General features: G+C 41.4%; 1 protein-coding gene across 1 annotated transcript in view; it reads right to left on the bottom strand.

Moving 5' to 3' along the window:
* ARVCF (armadillo repeat gene deleted in velocardiofacial syndrome) overlaps nucleotides 1–19,907 on the bottom strand; it is a 150,407-nt gene that overhangs the window by 124,353 nt on the left and 6,147 nt on the right. The window lies entirely within an intron of this gene.

The raw sequence follows: 19,907 nt of genomic DNA, 5'->3' as shown, positions 1-19,907 counted from the left end.
AGAAGAGGAAACTGAGGCACAGATTAGCAACAGATGATCCCCCAGTGTTTCAGTGCTTCCAGTTATGCTGAGCTTATGTGACACACTAGTTGTCAGCAACAGCAAGTAAATCTCAAGTGCATCAGTGTCTGACAAACAGATCCCTGTATCTCTCATCATCCAAAGAGGAGACTCTGGTTCTTGAACTTTTCAGGCCACTGATGAGTTAGGCTGATAAAGTTTATTCTTTTTGTGTGGCAGATTTTGTGAAATGTCCCACAAATGGAAGGTTGTCTCTGGAACTCATTTATCAGGAATTTCAGCAATGCTGTACACAGATGTTGCATATCACTTTAGGCTCCTGCTAAAATGCAAAATGTTGTTGGACTCAAATATGAAGGATTAACTACACAGGATTTTAAACTGCAGAACTCCCATAAACATTGACAGCAATTCCGTCTCATGGCAATGAGAATATACCAGCATTAAACAGTGAAACAACCACAGCAAAACACTCTATGGTCCTCTGAAAGTTCACTGGCACGATGTGCCTGGCTATGGCCGCAAAACCTTTCCTCATCTTGTCCTCTTTCCCTCATACTTTTTTTCCTTCCATTTAGCTACAATTCAGATGTTTTTGCTAAACTTTTCCTAAGCATTCCCCATGCCAAAAGCACTTGCAAGTATCTTGCACCAGATACTGTCTTCAGTATCTGGTCATTTTTCTTAAATTCTCAAGATCAGCTACCATTTCTATAGCACAGCGGTTCTAATCGCCTTCGATATTTTCAAACAGCATTCTCTGCTTCTTTATTGCCCCATCCTACCTTAGCATCTGATGCCCAACATCCATCTCCTTCAGTATGTGACTGAAGCACTCAGCCTCCCATTTAGTTACTCTGGAAAGCCAGCTCTTCGACCAATACATCAGCATGAGCCATTTCTTCCTCCCCTTTCACAACAACCTTTTACAACATCAAATACAATTCACAGGAGCTCTGCCTCAGCATTTTTATTACCAGCCCCTTTAAATCAAATGCATTGGGACAAAATAAACCATCTCACTTATTAGTCCTACAACCTACTGTCCATCACAGCCATTCTTAGCACACCTGCATCTACTTTGCACCATGTTCTAGGGATTGCTCATTTTAAGAAAGTTATAGGGAACAGGACACTGAACTGAAGCGGGACACCTGACTCCACCAGTGGCATAATGGAGAGCCTGGGGAACAGGGATGTATAGCGACTAACCCAACAGCATCCATCTATAAAGGCAAATAGATATGTTTATCTTCTTTACAAGAAGCTTTATGACCTGTAACTGTTCAAGTTCAGGTTATCTGTAGAGTCTCAGTTCCAATTCCACAAAGCCTAACCTCAATTTTTGCCAGAAGTTGCTCTATTAATAGCAGCTTCTTTCCTCCTGGGAAGTATCAACACAATCATCTCTCAGATTCTTTAATATGGGCTAACAACGAAGAAAGGCAAACAGCAAACAAAGGAGACAACAATCCAGCTTAGAGAAGTTCCTACCTTTTAGTTGGCAAGCAAGTGAAAACTCCCTATCTACAAAGGCAGATCAAGTATTTCAGAAACACTCCCCGTCCCACTTTTCTTGTTCCTACATACTGAGAGAAGCCTTTTCCATTGGATTAAAGTCCTGCAGTTCAATCTCAGCACTAATATGAACTTCTCAAGTATTTTCTCCCCTTGCAGATCATCCATGTGCTTTTTAAAAACCTTTTTCTCAGAAAAATAAAAAAGTTTTCCTCTAGTCTCCAAACTGAAGCCAGCTCTACATACACCCATAGGTCAAATCTCAAACCCTGTTATTTCTTTACATTGACGTAAAGAAAAGCGTGCCTGTCGTAACAAGTACAAAGCCTAAAGAATTCTCCCAGTCACGTGAACATGAATCCTGCTTAGATGAACAGTTGGAAAACACATCATTACTCTGTAGATTTTCTAGTCTTACAGCCAAGTTTGACTGTCTGTTGTACACGCACTCACATGCTTCCCTTACAAAGTCGCTTCTAGTTCTTTTTGTAGCTCACCAGCTCACTCTTGCCTTCACTTTATAGTGCTCCTTCCGGGGAAAACTGTTTTTTCTTCTTTGCACCCTTGCTGCTGATTTCTGTGTTAATTAATCAATAGATGTGATTCACTATAAGCAATCATTCCTTGTTACTACACGGCTCACCACGGCACCGGTCTTGCCATCTGCTACACTGGTGAGGCTGGCTTGGTACAACAAGATCTGCTGGCAGGCTGCAAGGCAGGCAGCCAAATAGCTGCTGGTCTAACAACATCATCATCCTTCTCCGTTAAAAATACCACATCCTTCTCTGACAAAAACAGAGCAACTGTTCTCCAACTGAGCCATCCAAGTCACTCTACTACCTTAGCATGAAAATATATCCCAAGCTTTGAAACAAGATGTTTTTGCATTTGAAAGATGTCAGGGGTTGCATAGAGAAACCTATCCAAGTATTTCCCTGTGTTGTCAGAAGGCCAAGTACAGAACAGCAGTCAGTCTGACATACTAACAGGCCAGTACCAGTTGTCTACAGCAAAGAGCCATTTTATTGGTCAAAAGGGCGGCTTTACAAATAAGTCATTTATGTAGTGGTTGAATGATACCCATAAAACTTCTTTGATTTGATGCTAATTTGATACAGATTAAGTAAGTCACTAGGTAGCCCTCGTTTTACTGGCTTGATTTTTTTCAAGCTTAAAATTTTTCTTTCTAGTTTATTGGGCAACATTTTCAAAAGCACCTGAGTTCTGCTGACACCCAGTATTTCTCCCACCAATGTTAGCAGATGCACATCTGGAAGGAATACAAATAATGCTACAAAAGCATTATTTTGCTTGCAATAAACAAACAAAGAAACAAGACATTCCACCTCCTATGCACAGGAAAGCACTGAATAGGGCAACCACGGTCTAAGGAGGTGATAAAAGACGGAGCAAAGTGTTTTAGAACCAGCTTCCACAACAGCAGCCTATAGTGACTTGTATGCGCAAGCAAACACGTGGCTGGCATCCAGCAGCACGAGCATAAGGATGGCTTGTGCTTCAGCCAGCTTCTGTATGAACACATCCAACAGCAAACCACTTACTAAAACACATTATAATCTTTTGATGCTCTTAACCCCGTAGGGGCCAGATTCCTCAATATGGTAATGCAAAAATAGTACAGAGGACAATTACGTTAACATGGTTGCATCAATATGATATGGTATGAAAATCCTACACCCTGGATGTTTTGTCCTAATGCAACGCGAAGTACTTTCCATCAGGACAAGGACAGTCTTTCAGTAGTCACATAAGATTTCAAGGAGGGGGGAAATAAAATGTTTTTCAGTTTCTGAATAGGAAAAGAAAAGCATTTACAGATATTATTTTGAAAAAGGACAACTGAGACCAACTCTGTTATCTACTTCAGAGACCTGTAAAGGATATTTTGTAATTTCAAGCCAAAGCATATCAGTCTATCATGGGGAGGAAAGAGGAAGGAAAGTGGAAAACAGTTTAATTTCCCCTGCTTATCTGAACACGCATCAAGTGAGCCTTTCAACCTCATAAAAATGGGCAAGGCAGACAGAAAATAATTTAGGATGCATTTAGAATTTATTGACTTGTCCTGGTCATACCTTTGATAACATGTCTTGCTGTTGGTATGGCAAGCAAGGAGAATAAAATTAAAGGTGATCTGTGGAAACTGGCGGACTTACTTTTAAGTGGAGCTTAAAACCAAAACAAAAAATCCCTGACCTGTCTTTGGAAAAATACACTCTTAAACACTCCAAAGTAGCTGTATTTCCTCTAAAGTAGTTTCTTAAACAAGAAACGGGCTCCAAACCACTCCTGATGGCAAGACATGAGATTGAGCACTTCAAGGCTAGTCACTTGCCCTTTCCACCTACAGTTCAACATGGCCAGCAGAAGCTTCATTTACAGGAGCAGAAGCACTCAGAACTGCTAACTGAAAGAAGCCTAGTATTTCATGTCCTTCCTGTGTCAGTTTGACTCTGCCTTACTTATTACCTTCCTCTTTAACAAAGTCCCAGTATTTTGTTTGGGGGTGGGGAGGCAGATACTAATTTACTGGGGAGGTGTGGGTGGTTTAAGCCAAGAAGAGTCTGTAAAGCATGGATGCATGATCTCTGGCTTTCTATTACGCAGCAATTCATCCTTTCCCCAATCCTTCCCCCTCACACAGCCAGGATGCTGGCAACTTTTCCACCATGACTTTTGCAATGACTGCTTTGCATGGCAAGGGACCATGCCACTAGCTGCCACTGAAAAGTTATCCACACCTCTTAAGGAAGCTCAGTATGCACTTGAATTATGCGTAGCTCTGGTGGTTCTACAGAAGAGCTTCAAAAACAAAAACTTAAGTTCTCTCAAGGCTCAGGTGCAGAAAGTATGTTAAGAGACACGAGATGCTTCAATTTCTTTGTGCTTTTTTAACTCTTCAAACTTAGGTCAACTTCTCTTCTGGATCTGGGTCATTTCTGAACCCCCAGGTTGCCGACATAGCACACCAACCAGCACACACAAGCAGATCCCAACCTGGAGAGAAGATACGGGTAGAAGAAAATCCAGACACGCTGTTCAGTCTCTCTAGCTTATGTCTGGAGTAAGTCATCTGAATTTGATTGTGTATCAAGAGAAACAAACTAGAACTCCCAATGGCTTTTTTTTAAATTTAGTTTTGAATACACTTGCGAGAAGGGGCTGGGGAAGAAGCCTCATGTTGCAGTGGGAAGCTTTTTGCCTTACAGCTACAGAGAAAACAATCCAACCATTTACAAAAAAACCCAAACACAGCAAATAGCCAAAAGCTCTTGAAAAAGATCAAACATGGTGTTTCCTTGCACTCCACCTCTTGATTAAGGAAGAGGTTTGGGATGCTTCAAAGGGTACAAAATTTTATTGAAAAAGCCACGACCTCAGCACTGACAACAGAACAGCAAAGCCTGCTCCGGGTTCAGCACTGAAAGGTGCCAATCTCAACAGCCTGTCCCCAAAGGATTATCTTTGTAGCCTCCTATCCAATGCTGTTTAACACACCACAGCACACATTTTAGCTGCTAATTCAAGTCTCCAGCCGAAACAGGCAAGAGAAGAAAATGGATCATTTCTCCCCAGACCTTGGTTTTAAACCTACAATCATTTATTTATACACAGCAGTGTTCACACATTTATCCCCAGCAGCCTCTGAAACACAAAGCTCAGCAACCTAATATGGTTAGCATGAGCCTAGGTACATAGATTGAAGTAGGGCCCATTTAAAAAAAAAAAAAAGGCAATAAACTACAAGAGAGATGATGATGTTTCAAGGCATGTAGGCAAGGCTCTCCAACTGATCACTGTGCCAGTTCTTCAACTGAGCCACAACTGAAAAGTCAATTTAATAAATATGTTTCATTTCAACAGGCAGGACACCACCAGGCACCAAGAAATGTTGCAGCTCAGCAGAAAGATAATGCAGCGATCATTGGGTGGGTATAATAGAGGGATTATTTTACAATTACAGCAACAACGAAAAAGCAATTTATACAGTAACACACTGATGTACTGGCAAGCACCTGTCCAAAGGGATTAAATAAAAGTCTGACAGGCTACAGACAGAAGAATGTCTTTAGCAAAAGGTTTATGAACTTCCCTAGACAGTCATATTTCTGTGCAATGTCCCTTAAAGACAGCATTTTGCATTTAGATCCGTTTTAGATGAGAGGCACAATACACAAATAAGAAATAAAGACCGCTTAGAGAAGTCTTATTTATTTAAAGAAAAGCAAAAGCATGTATGAAAAGGATAGGTCACTTTCCATTGCTTCAGAAGGCATACTTCAGTAGCCCCCAAAATATCTTTATTTCTTGGGTTAAAAATGGTCAAGGAACCCCAGAGGCGACACTGGTAGTTCTTGGGAAGTTCCTGCTGCAGCAGTAGCTTTGATAGAGTATCTCAGAAGCCCGTAGCAGGGAATACCAAGCAGCGACCATGAGAGAGGACAGTCAGCCAGGAACACCATGTAGATGGAAAGAATGGTTCACAACGTCCCATGTTGCTGAAGCAACACCCCCAGCATTCTCTGAAAAAGATCCACTTAACAGAAACAACTTGCAAGAATAACCTGCAGGTAGTTCAGGCACCCTTCCAGAGCAGGGAAAATCCAACAGGGGGTGGGGAAGTGTTTCAGAAGAGAAATTTGGGTAGTTCAAAGGGAGGGCAGATGAACATTTTTACAAACCACAGAGCTTTTAGCTCTGGTTGATTTATTAAACGGGTCGTCCTCTTTTTACTATCACTTCAGGCAACAGCTGAATTATTCAATGAGCTCCAGTTGACTATGTTGTTTCCAAAACACTTGGGCCACCTCTAGGGGAAGAAGACAGAGGGTGAGGGGGAATAAAAACATGTTTAAAAGATAAATTCTTTAACAGAAGTGGGTCCTATCCATTTACGAGAAGTCTCAGAAGCAGGGAGAGAGTAAGTATTTCTGTAAGCCTTCTGCTAAGGAAACCTGTACCACATAGGCACTGCCGTGAACTGGAGATGTGCAGCCCAGCTGTAAAGCTAGCAAAATGAAGACAGCCTTGTCTCTCTAATACGAGCATGTACTGCTGCTCCAACAAAATAGGATACATGGCTTCAACCTTAGTTGGTATCTTAGGGATACCAACCATGTGTTTCCATGTGTTTGGAAATAAACACGTGCTTCTCCCCTGGAAGTTTCCCATCCCCAACAGAACTGTCACAAAAATTTCTCCTGCAGTCCAGCGGAGTGAAAAGTTGTTTTCAGACAGTCCTTCGGAGCTTAGAAAACGCAGCACTTTTTTGCCAGCCCAAACCAGAATGACTCCAACTAGACAGGGAGAACTAGAATGAAGCCAGTCTGTAAGTGAGGCAAATACCAAACTATCAAGCTAATAAAAATAACTTTCCCCTGAATACACAATTTCTGATGGATCACCACTTCCAGGACTCAACTTCATAGTGGCTCATAATAGCATTTAATTAATGAAAACACTGTGATGCTCATGTGATCAGTGGCTAGTTTCCAAATTTCAGCAGTAGCAGAAGTAGTTGGTCATGAAGTAGCAGAACAGGTCTTGCAAAACTCTTCCTGACCTAGCGAAGAAGAGGCATTTGCTCCAGAAAAAAGCAGCTTGCTAGAAGAAAGCCTGTTGACAGCAGGGAATCCTGCTATCATTCGTGCCTACTCAGTAATCAGAGCTGGTTGCAGGAAAACACAAGAATCAATCAGCATGTCAAGACAAAACCAAATTAAGCCACACACAAAAAAAGAATATAATCAGAAATGTGAAGGGCCTGGCAGCAACTCACTGAAGCCAAAACCACACACAGTTCTTCACTACACTAAAAAAAAAACCCACAACCCAACACACAAACCACAACCCAAACAAACAAACCCAAAAACCTGATGATAATTTACTCCCTTACGACGTATTTTACTACTGCTCCCAAAGAGCAGTTCCCTTGCAAACTAGGTATGTATACTTCAAAATAAAACTTGAGTTAGTTATGGCTTCTTTCCTCTTTAAAGATTACAAGAAATTTATAGGCACATAATCTATAAAGACACAATCAGAGCATTTTGACCTGAATAAATTACAGGATTCCACATACCAACTAATTCTCAAATACAAAGATTAAAAACAGAATGCAGCATTGACAGCTAATAAGCACTTTGGACCTTTATAAGGATTTAATGTTTTCTTCTTAGCATGCATGAGAAAATATTATACGCAAAGATCCTTCCAGACTTCTCCCAATTCTCAACATCACTGCCCCTGGAACGGTCGTTTGTATCTACTGAAAAGTGATCCTAAAGAGGTATACATGTTACAGCTAACTATATAAATACTGTTACCTATCTTCCTGAGTTGAAAACAGATGTAAGGCAATAGCAAAGCCTGCTCAAAGACAGACAAGGTTCAGATGTTTGTCAGTTACCTTCTCTGGCCTGGTTTTCTGCTCAGTTAGTCTGCAGAGCAGCAAGGACTGGCATTGTCACACCGTCTCACAGAATGACAAAAATTCAGTCCAGAAATTCAAAGGCTACATACAGCTACCTCTCAACTACAAGTCTGTGGTTGGGATTTTTTTGGTTTGTTTTTTTTTTTTTTTTACATATAGAAATCATAGGCATATCAAAATTATGTGACAAAAGAATGCTGAGTTTTCTAAATAGCTCATAATCTTGATGATCGAGAAAGCTTCCCAGTTTTCTTTTATAAAGTCACCCAGTCTTTCTGGGAATCATGACTTTACGTCTTCAGTCTTAAACTAAATGTCTGAGTTATTTAAAGTCCGCAAATAACTATAATGCCAGAGAAGGATACCTAAAAGTCAATGAAGGGAGAAAATATTTCTCAAGAACATGTAAAAATGGTAAAAGCCAGCAAAGCTAAGAGTCAGAGACAATTAACAGGGACCCAGACCTGGACCCTATAATCTGCTACCCCTACCAAGTACCACGGACCGAGTACCAGAGACTGGTTATTGAATTACCTCTCTTTGCCCTCAGGTTAGATGGAGAAGTAACAGTTTATACTCACTGGATTTATCTCCCATGAAGAATTTCCATTTCTTTCAATTTTTGTCTTGAACCAGAACACTCCATCCCAACTGTTGCATCGTCTTGGGAACGTGATTTGCTTCTTCCTGTTGTCTCCTACATGGTTTTTATTACAAAACAGGCAAGATCCTTTTCCAGAAATCTTTTCATTATCTCTTCCTGTGTCTTGATCTTATTAAAAATTCTTCCTAGCTTTTTCTTTGGTAGCTATTTCTCTTTTGTACAGATCAAGTCTGTCCATTCCAACAAATCCAGGCTTTTTCATTACTGCAGAAATAGCATTGATGCAGGAATTTTAAAAATGTGGTTTTAGTTTGTGCGTGCTTGTTCGGATAACTATTAACGCAGTGTAAGAAGTACTCATTACAATGATTTCAAAAGGATACTTTAATAGCCTTTATGTAAAAAAAGTTCAAGTTTCTGAATCACCTATGCAAAACAATCAAATCTGCCTTTTTTTTTTCTTTTTTTTTTAAACTAAGGACATAGTCTTTTTGTTGTATTCCAGTAAAGCTGCTTCATTGTAACCACGCATATTGCACAATGCCAATTTTCAGCCTCCAGTGTCATTGGGAAATTCTCACTCGAGTAACTTCCATTCAATCCTAGCCAAGAACATTAGAATATGTATTAAGCCGACATGCCATTACCCAGAGAACAGCACCCTAACCAATCCATTTCAAAGAATCAATGAAGTTAATAATACAGACCCAAAATTCAATATTGAGGACACATCTTTGAAGTAATCTAGAATATCATCACTGGGAGAAGATTGTTCACTAAAGCCATCTTCTTTTCTGGTTATTTTTGCTTTTTTTTTTTTAATATAAGCAAACAAAAATTATGACAGAAATTATGCAATAGACAGAAAAGGGGCTTATATAAAGTGAATATTGCCTTCTGTTTGCAACAAGCTGAGAGCATTCGGTAAGCATTTCTCTCTCCTCCCCTCCCCCTCTTTTTTTAAGAGCAACCCTTCTAGTTAACAAATCAACTTTTAGAAGAGATTTGCAGGTGAGTAATGACTCCCTTCTTGGTGTGGCCACTCTCATGACACCACTGAGCAAGAAAATTGATAGGACATGGTGCAAATTTAACACTGAGCAGTTCAGACACCAAATGCTGCCTAAACTTGCACACATTTTTTTTTTACCTTCACTTTTTGGAACACCAGGTAGAGAAGAGCAATGCAAGCTTGAGATGCACCAATCAGTAAGTTTAATGCAACTTAAGAAGATTTAGAGAGAGTTTCTATTCAAATAACTCTACCTTTCTCAGACTTTCAGAAACATCGCTCCATCACACAACCTTAAGACAGCCCCCAAAAAAGATGTCTTGCATTAATATAACTATGCAACACCAGCAGATTATCCTCTTTCGTAAGGGGCTGCTAAGGGGTTTTTAGTGACGAAGAGCATAGGGGCAAGAATCTGTTCAAGATGAGTAACCTCTCCGTCAATACCCTCTCTACAGACCAGTTCCCTCAACAAGTCACATTTTCTCCTGACGGTCAGCAGAGGAAGAAGGCTGAGACCCATGGAAGACCCTGACAAGGACGTAACTGCTCGAGGGAGAAGGTGCCTCACATAAGCCTGGGAACAGAGGAAGTCTCCTGCAAAAGTCCCTGACAACCAAAGAGGAACGGTGAGGATCTGCTTGCAGGGTTAGCTAGTGTACCTACAATCTCTACAGCATTCACGCTTCTGCCTACTCTTTCAAACTGTACCTTTCAGGTAACCAAGGACTCCAAGCTGCCAGGGGGATCTAACATGGCTACATTTATAACGCTAACAAAGCTACATGCGTTAGCACTCTGATGTATGCATGCTACCAAATAAACTAGAAAAGTGGAGAGGACAGAGGTGCCGTGGTATTCAAGTGAGATTTTTCAAACAAAAAACCTAACCAGCAGCAGTCAGGACAGCGATCTGACACCATCTCCAACAAGCCACTTCATAACACTACGGGAACCATGCATGAGAGCAAACTCCTAAGTTTTCACCAGCATTCAGGTGATAAAACAGCAGCTTACAAAGAAGGTTTGCTCTCAAGAGTTTCATACAAGACGGCGTGCCACCTGCCACCCTGCCGGGGAGGGACTGTGAAACCTTTCAATGCCAACCTAACTTCCAGTTTTTGAGTGTGTCCCCTTTCCCTACTTCCCACTAAGTCTCCAGGCTTTTTGATGATTACCAGTGTAATGAGTAGCAGTAAACAAGATTCACCCTCTCCTTACTCCAGTGAGGAATCATGAAGCCTTCTTATGCCCAGAAAGGAAGACGGGGAAAGCCAGGAACGGCAACCAGATGAGACCTGCCAAAGACACGGCAATGCTCACAAGCCAGGCCTGAGACCCTGCTCGTACAAGGGCAACCTGGGGAAGAAGCAGAAGTCTGAGGGAAGAACAGATGAAGGAGAGGCAGAATAAGGAGCGGCCAAAAGACAAAGAAAGAAGAATTCTGAGGGAAATGAGGGAAATCTGATGGTTGGGAGAGGATGAGTAGAGGATTTTTTTTTTTTTTAATCTGCCAAGGAGAGATGGATTTGGAGAAAGCAGGTAGGAGGCCTTGCTGCACAAAAGCATCACGCATTTATCTACAAATTTCTCTCACTTTTTTTTTTTTTACTATCCAGCAGAAACAGGTCAGACGTCCTTCTTACATCTGTACTTCGTGGACAATGTTTACTACATATTTTCCCCTTGCCATGTCTCTTACCACCTAGTGAATACACAGGGATAAGCATCACTATTGCTGGCAATACAGATACAGCTAAAGGTCCAATTTTCAGCCCTAGAGCCATGCATGCTTCCTGACACATCACCTGCTTTCATCTAAGCCCACATAGGGCTGGTATTATTTACTTTGCCAAAACGTTCAGAGACATTTAACCTGCCTAAGGGCTGTCCACTTGCTTCCCTACAGGGCAGGGTACAGAAATTAATCATTATGAAGAAAGAACAAGAAAGTCCTATAGCTCCTTTTCTTCTCTGCTCTGAGAGGAATGTGCCCAGCTGAAGAGATTCCAGCAGAAGCAAATACCCTGAGCCCTTAGAGATAACAAGAAGGGGGAATGAACAGGGAGCACATCTCTCCTGGTCTAGATCCCCAAACGGGGCAAGACATTACAGGATGTCCAAATATACCTTTTCTCCTTATATTGCTACTTTGTGTAATCTAAGAATTATAGAACATTATCTAGGATTCAAATCGGCAGACTTAGTACTCGTATAATCGCAGATTTTGCACATAAAACTTGAAAATCACGTCACCCACTGGGAAAGAGAGGAATTTCTGCTTAATTTATCCCAAACTTCAGAGAGTCGATACTCTCTGTAGTCAATACTTTCCTGATAATCTCTTCTCATAGGAGGTAGTCAACACACACACAGGATGCCAAATTAGTTCCCCACAGCTGTGCTAACACACTTTTCTGTAAGTGACGTACCAGAGCAGGGTTCCCCAAGACAAGAGCCAGTACTAAACCCTTCTTCAGCCTGATGATGGGCTCTCAGAGCTTGTACTGACTCTCAGCAGCAAAAGGAGCGCTATACCCTTAAGTATGCATGAACTTTTTTACTATTTTTTTTTCAGTCTAATAAAAACAAGCCATGCAACATGGAAGGTGGAGAGAGAGAGAACAAATCAGACAGCCCAGGATTCTTTTTTCAGATTCTTTCTCTAGAAAAATAAATAAAACCAGGGAGCCTTATGGCACAGGAGGTTCTAAATGTTCTTTGTGGACCTTCCAAGCACAAGAAAGAAAAATAAAGACATTAACCCGGGCGGTAACAATGCCAGTGACCACATTCCAAAAGCCATGGTGCAGTTAAGGTACCTCACTGTTACATCAACATCACACTATATCCTCTTCATAGCAGATGAGAAACGTGGTGTTGGAATTATTCAAAACCACTGGAATGGAAAGCTCACATCAATTCCAGGAACAAGCAAAAAAAGTCTTAACATTCCTCTACTCGATCAGCATCTGTCACATTTAAAGGAACACACAAAAAAACCCTTTTTGTTTCCTTAAAGTCTGGAAATTTCACAGGGAGCACTTCCCCAGCAATGATCCTCCTACACTTGGCTAACCAGTTTGCTGCCATTCCAAATGCCTCTGGAAACATCAGCAGGATCCACATACCACAATTAAAAGCTGGCGCATACTCAATCACACTGCTGAACTACCAAATGTTTGTCCTCCAATTACTGCACAACTCCCTCTACAAAAATGCCCCTCCAGCACTGCGATCTCCGATTGGCAATAGTCAGTTTTGGAAGTTTGCAATAGTTGTGACTAAATGTATCACTTTCCGAACCAAAACAGTGAAGTTTTTCTAGACATAGTACAATCAATTTAGCTCTCTTACTCACAAAAACTTTTAAAACCTGTCTTCAAGGCTCTCCTATCACTCCAACTACCTTTTACTGGAGAAAAGTAGATCCTAGGAACTTAATTTATGTCCTTCTGACACAACTGCCTGCTGTCTTTATCTCCCACACTCCGACCTGCTAGAGCAGACGTTACCATTAACTGAGGCCTCACCTTCAATAAAATCCACGGCGTAAAAATGCAGAAATAGGTAACTCGGAAGAGGGGGGTCACAACCACACACAAAATTTGCATCCAACACACAGATCACATATGGCAAAATAATGGTACACAAATATGCTCAGCCTTCTCTACAGTGCTCTTCAAAACATTGCTCCGACTCACGGTTCATGAGGCTCACACAAAATACCTATTGTGGAAGGAGCATAGAGTAGGACTTTGGAAAAGGCAGGCAAAGGAAAAAAGTCAACTATTTCTAGATATTAAGCTGTGCAGCTAGTGCAGACAGTGCACACACTACAGAAGAAGAGATGTCTTCCATTTTCCCTGCTGTTACCAAATTCTTGTATTCTTTTATCATTATCACAAGTCTAGGTTATTTCAAAAGATCCTGCTGCTATTCCCTTCCACAGTAATCTCAAAAAAAAAAGTACTAATGACAAGAGAGCTACATCCTGCCTCTGTCAGCTTACAGCAATTCTGATCCAATTTCAGCTTTAGTTAATTTAATTGAGACATTTCTGAACAGAAAGGAAGATTGATCATTCACACAGAATTAAGGGTTTCCAGCCTGAACCTGTACTGACCCCACGGCTAAAGCACCCACACTGGCCTGACAGGCCCTCTGCTTCAATAAGAACCCGTCAAAGCCTACTGAGGAGATGGGCCATGGAACAGCCTGGTCAGGACGAAATAGGCTCAACATGATAGATGCCCAAAACCATTCAAGACGCAATGAAAAATGTGACTTGGGAACTTTTTGGTTAAAACAGCCACCACCCTTTTCCCACCCAAAAAGTCTAACAGATATCCTACCAGACAGGTACAATGCAATGTTTTATCCTACAATGCTGATACACTGTCATTGTACGAGAACAAAAAACCCCCAACATTTGGCCTTAAATCATCGCTCTCACGGATTTAAATCAAATTCCTAATGTCCGTAAGGCTACTTCAGAGGTGAAAACTCAAGACTAAATCACCTCAATTTTTACTGTCACTAAAAATAAAAGTAGGACTTAGCTTGAATTTTCTGTCTTTGCTTCCAACTACACCTCACAACTCTGTTTTCCAGTCTGCTTTGGTAGAAATGAATCCAGATTTTAAAAATTCTTTTTATCATACTCTAAAAGAGTATGTAAAACGTTCAATTTTAATTTGGGAGGGAGGGAATCCTGACATGGGCACATGCTGTTTATCCATATTCAAGGGGAAAAAAAAAAATTCCACATTAGACTTTAAGGCACTGATGACATCCACCTTCACACAGAAGAGAAGTCACTCAATGATTGAACTTACTGATCAAGAGTGAAGCATAAACCTTATCAAGTATGCAGTTTTATTTTATTTGCCATCTACATGAAAGGATGTGAAATATGAGAAGGATGTCTACATTTCACACCTTTTCCCTGGAAGACCACAGTGTTGAAAGCATCTGTTTCTTATTCTGCTGGACTAGAAAGAAATTTCAACGTCCTACAAGAAAATATAATTAAAGTGTATCTCCTGCAGTTTTTCCAATTTAGTAATTTAGTCTTCCTACCTTGCTGCTCTTCCACACATCTACAAACATTACTGAGGTTTCACATGCCCCTGAATTAGTCACATTCTCTCCCCATTCGTACCACACAGGGAAGAAAAAAAGAAGCAACACCAGGGTTATTTTGCCTCGTGGGGTTGCATGAGATGAGCAGCTCAGCAGCACAGCCAGGCATGCCCCTTCCAGCAACAGCAGGCCTTCAGGGTGCACAGAGCCTCAGAAGAGAGAGATGAATTAGCCCCTGGAGGTGCTTATTCCTTTCTGCTAACTAAGAAGCCCCGCAAGGCTTCCCAACAGACACAAAACACCTACCTATCATTCAGAGGTTCTGAGTTCAGTGATTTGAGCCCCGCCCATCCACATTTCTTTCTATACACAGTGTTCAAAATTTTGGTCCTTTTCTCTAACTGAAGATGTTCCAAAGTGCAGAAATGCAGGCCTTTTTATAATTCTCAAAGAGGATGCACTAAAAGTAAGGTTGTTTGCAGTTTCTCTAGAAGATCCTTGTAGCTGCATCAAGAGAACTACGGAACAAAAACCTGACCACGTTTCACAATCAATTTACTTACATTAGATTTCCCTGAACAAACAACATTCAAATGGAAATCATAAGCAATCTACTTGAAAAGACAACAGGCAGCAGCGAACTATAACATCTCCTACAAGCTGAAGTGGATATGCCTTGCAACCTTTCTCCTTTGAGCTGGTCACTTGAACAGAGGGGTTCTGGAAACAAACAAAATACTATCAAAATCAGTATTCTGTTTGCTCCAAGCTGCATGAAATAAACATGCACCCTTCTAAATTAGCAGATTGGTTTTAACAGCATCATCTGAGCTTAAGGTATGCACACCAGATTTTTTTTTTTTTTTTTAAATAGGCTATGCCTAGAATTTTTCAGCATTTTGGCATGCTCACAGCATTGTTTTCCAGTGTTTCAGACCAAAGGTTATTGTTTAAAAACAGTATCTACAGATATGCCAAAGTGTTTTCACTTCAACAACTTTCACTTCGAGTTTCACTTTCAGTTCAACAAGGGGAAGTGCAAAGTCCTGCACCCGAGAGGGAACAACCCCAGGCACCGACACATGCTGGGGGCCACCTGGCTGGAAAGCAGCTTGGCAGAAAAGGATAGGGGGGTCCTGGTGGACAGCGAGTGGAATGTGAGCCAGCCTAGAGAAGAGAAGGATCAAGGGGGATCTTATCAATGTAAATAAATACCTGAAGGGAGGGTGCAGAGATGATAGAGTCAGGCTCTTTTCAGTGGTGCCCAGTGAGAGGACCAGAGGCAATGGGCACAAACTGAAACACAGGAGGTTCTGCCTGAACATCAGCAAACACTTTTTCACTGCGAGGGTGACTGAGCACTGGCACAGATTGCCCAGGGAGGTTGCAGAGTCTCCATCCTTGGAGATATTCAAAAGCCGTCCGGACGTGGTCCTGGGTAACCGGCTCTAGGTGGCCCTCCTTGAGCAGGGGGGTTGGGCCAGATGACCTCCAGATATGCCTTCCAACCTCAACCACTTGGTGATTCTGTTGTTCCGTTTTAGCCACCAAAATATATACTACTGTTTTTAAAATGATAAATCTGCATTCTAGTTCCTTTCTAGACACTCCCCACCTAAAGCAAGCCAACAGGAAAAAAAACAAACAACCTCAAAAGCCTTTCTGAATTGCCTCCCCCACATTCAAATCTGCAGCAGCTATAAATGCATGCATAGTAATTATCTTTACTTTAGGCTAAACAAACAGACTTCAGTCAGCACTGCTTTCTTACTGTGACACAAAAGACCACGAGTTTCCTTTTGCTCATCAAACAGGCAAATACAGATATAAAAATAAGACTGGAACACTTTAGAACAGTTTGTCTTCCAGATACCTACTCAATCCACAACATGTCTGTCCAAATAATTAAGTTAATATGCCATAATCTGAAGTGATACAGAATAAAACAAGAAATTCACTTGAATATATGTTCTACACAGTTTAAAGCATATCTCTACTCTTTCTATATACTTTCAGGTATGGTCTGAAAATTAGATTTCTCAAACACCAGAAGTACTGAGGTTTCCCTCAGATAATCCCAAAGTTACATTCCCTTATTTCCTCATTGCAGAGCACAGCATCGAACTGTAACACGCTTACCTTTATCTCAACAACAAAGTGTTGACAATCCCTCCAGAATTCATTCCCTTGGGTGAAACAGCAAAAGGATCTTTCAAAGTTATCTTTAGCAGTTGACCAGAAAAGTGGCGATGTCCTTAAAGGTTGCCCATTCTTTCTCCTCTCTATTCTCCCCAGCTGTATCAGATGGCCTAGCAAAGCTGTCTCTGCACACCTTCAGACTACGGTGATCCTGCTAACATGATTGCTTTAAGAAGCCAAAGCATGCAAACATATACTCCTCAGTCTCTCTTTTAAAAAGCTCTTTAAAATCCAGCTCTTCATCAATCATCATTATAAACCCTCTCCACTCTCTGCCTATGTGACCTGACTTACTTAGAGAACAGGTTTCTGAGGTTCCCATCCTGCAAATCAACCCCCTTAGATCAGGCACCTTTAATCACATGGTCCCAACCGTGGGTTAAGAGGCATGTTCTCATGTATGTTCTTTATATTTGCAATATATTCTTAATACTATAACAAATACCTGCTCTCTGTCACACTTCTGTGCTTGTTTAACCTTTACTTCATTGTTTTCTAGAATTAATTCCATATATTTTCTAACATGCTGTCTCTCCATGGTATTGACACATATATTATTATATGTTGACATTCACAGCCACTTCATGAGAAAAAAAGGTCCTCGATTAGATTCTAAATCAGTAGCTTTAGTACACTCTAATGTGCTTCTCACTAAATTGATCCTTGCTATCGTCAGACACAAAAGTGCAACGGATACATCGCACACAATCTTCATTCATCACATTTCAATTAAACTTCTCTAACAAGGAAAGACTGAATTCAAGAGTGACATCATTATCACCAGATGGCTGAAAGTTCAACTCAGCACCAGCAAAAATAACTTGCTGTGCCATCAACACCCTCCTCTTAACAGTCTCCTGCTCTTATTTTGGTAGCAACGCACTGGCCCCCAAAGCAAAAAAACCCCGAAGACAACACAGAGCCTGGATCTAGTCTGACAGTTTGTAGCATTTAAGCCACCTACGAGGCCTTTTGGAGCATAAAGATAATGCAACATCAGGCAAAAGGAATTTCCTCAAAACATCTCATTCCTCAAAACACCCTGAACAGCATTACCATGTCCCTAGCGTGCTGCTGACATCACCTTTTCCACTCAGCAGTGATTTCAAAACGTACCAAATGGTGGCAGTTACCACTGGGTATCATTCTGTTTTACCCCTTAAGAGAGAGCCCAGAGATATCTTGCCACTGCTACCGATTCGTTTGCTTTCCAAAGACAACTCAGCAGGAGGTATAGCTGACTCTCCTGAAGGGTCACACTACTGCCATGGTCATTCCTCAGACATCATCACTGAACCTGAGGAACAGCAGAGCCTCCAGGCCCCAGTGCTATGAAGTACTTATGTACTCATGTGGATGACTTCCAGTTCTGGAAAACTATAAAGAAAGCTGAAATTTTCAAAAGCTTATTGCAACAAGCCAGGCATCTAGAAGCTCCCAAACTTTCTTGATAGCTGACAGCTAGCTTTCTGCACTTACAACACTCCAATGAGTTAAAGGAAGAAATATTTGGCTGTTTGTATTGTCCCTCCAAAATAAGGAGTACCAGGCTATGGAAGTTTCTCTTTTCTACATCTTATATTACTTCAATAGACAGCTAAATACAGTAAAATGGTGATTATTTAGCACATCTTTAAAGCAACAATTTCCCTCCCAATTAATTTCCAGTTCCTCAGGTTAATTATCTACTCAAATTTTCTTGATGCACACACTGCAAGAAGCTGAATGCATTTCCTGTAAATTAAATTGCCTTCAGAGATAACGATGCTCCTAAAAGAATTTTGACTAAGCAAAGAATCAAAAATCCATTCCACTGTATCTGCCTGGATGGGTAGAAGGCAGAAACCAATGTCTTCAGACAGTGAAACTCCAGAGCTTGAACCCGAACAATAAGCTGCTTTCACTTGTACTCAGGGTAATGACCCTAACATAATAACAACCAGCAGTTCTTCACCGGCCCAAATAAGAACGAAACTCAACCAAAAAAAAAAAAAAAAAAGTCAGGGATAATCACTATTGCTCACAACTTCAGCCACTGTGGACCTGTACTCAGGAGTCTTAACGTCTACTCAGCCTGTAGATGTCCAGACCTATTTCTGTCACCTTTAGTGCTCCTGTAAATTTCTGTAGTACCTGATTGGAAACTTCAGGAGAAAAGCATAAAGCAGGCCCTCTGCAGAGAGATCAACTACTTCCTTCTCTGTGTCAGATCAGAAGCACCAAAAGAGCAGTTGCAACTGTACGCCATTGCACTCAGGAGCAGGAAGAAGAAAGCTCGTAGACCTTTCTCCACCCAGAGCCAGGAAAAGATTCATTCCAACAGCTCCTTATTTTTTCTTGACATTTCTTTATTCTCCTACTCTGTGGCCTGACCATAGAAGGGGCACTGCTCCAAACTCCTAGGAACAAAGCAAGAAAGTTGTTCAAGCTCAGTACCTGTCAAAACCCCTCCGCTAAGAACAGCAGTTGTGTTAAAACCATTCAGTGGAATAGAAACCACTGTCTTTACAGGGAGGTGAACAGCATCAGAGCCGCTTCTCCATCCCTGTGCAGAGCAGAGGGAACAAAGCTCCCCCCTACGGTGGAGCACCCACCTCTGTGTGGCATTACAAAGGTGCCAGTGGCTCGCTGCCGGACTCTGCCCTATTCAAATGGCAAGTGCAATCAAAGCTCAGTTCCCCTATCTAGTTTCTTACCACGTTTCTTTCGGATTGTTTTGTTATTGTTGAGTGTTGGAGTCTAGTTCTGTGGTCATATGCCTGAAACATTACTACCATACACTGATTGCTGTGCAGAGACTTTCCTTTCACAGGACATACTCCTCACCCAGTTGCAATAGGACTCACATTGAAGCAGTGTCTAAAACCTGCCTTCATATTTTGTCCTGCTGGCATGAACCTGCATGGCTTTTGCCTCACGCTGGAGGCACAAGGGGACGGGAGACACCCTTCTTTACAGATACAAGATTACTTCAGCATTGCACAGTCAGAACATGAGGGGGGGGGGGGGAA

Source organism: Aptenodytes forsteri, unplaced genomic scaffold (assembly GCF_000699145.1).
Source record: "Aptenodytes forsteri isolate BGI_AS27 unplaced genomic scaffold, ASM69914v1 Scaffold79, whole genome shotgun sequence".
Classification (NCBI taxonomy): domain Eukaryota; kingdom Metazoa; phylum Chordata; class Aves; order Sphenisciformes; family Spheniscidae; genus Aptenodytes; species Aptenodytes forsteri.
Note: the sequence above shows the minus strand (reverse complement) of the source record. Positions and strands in the feature narration are given on the sequence as shown.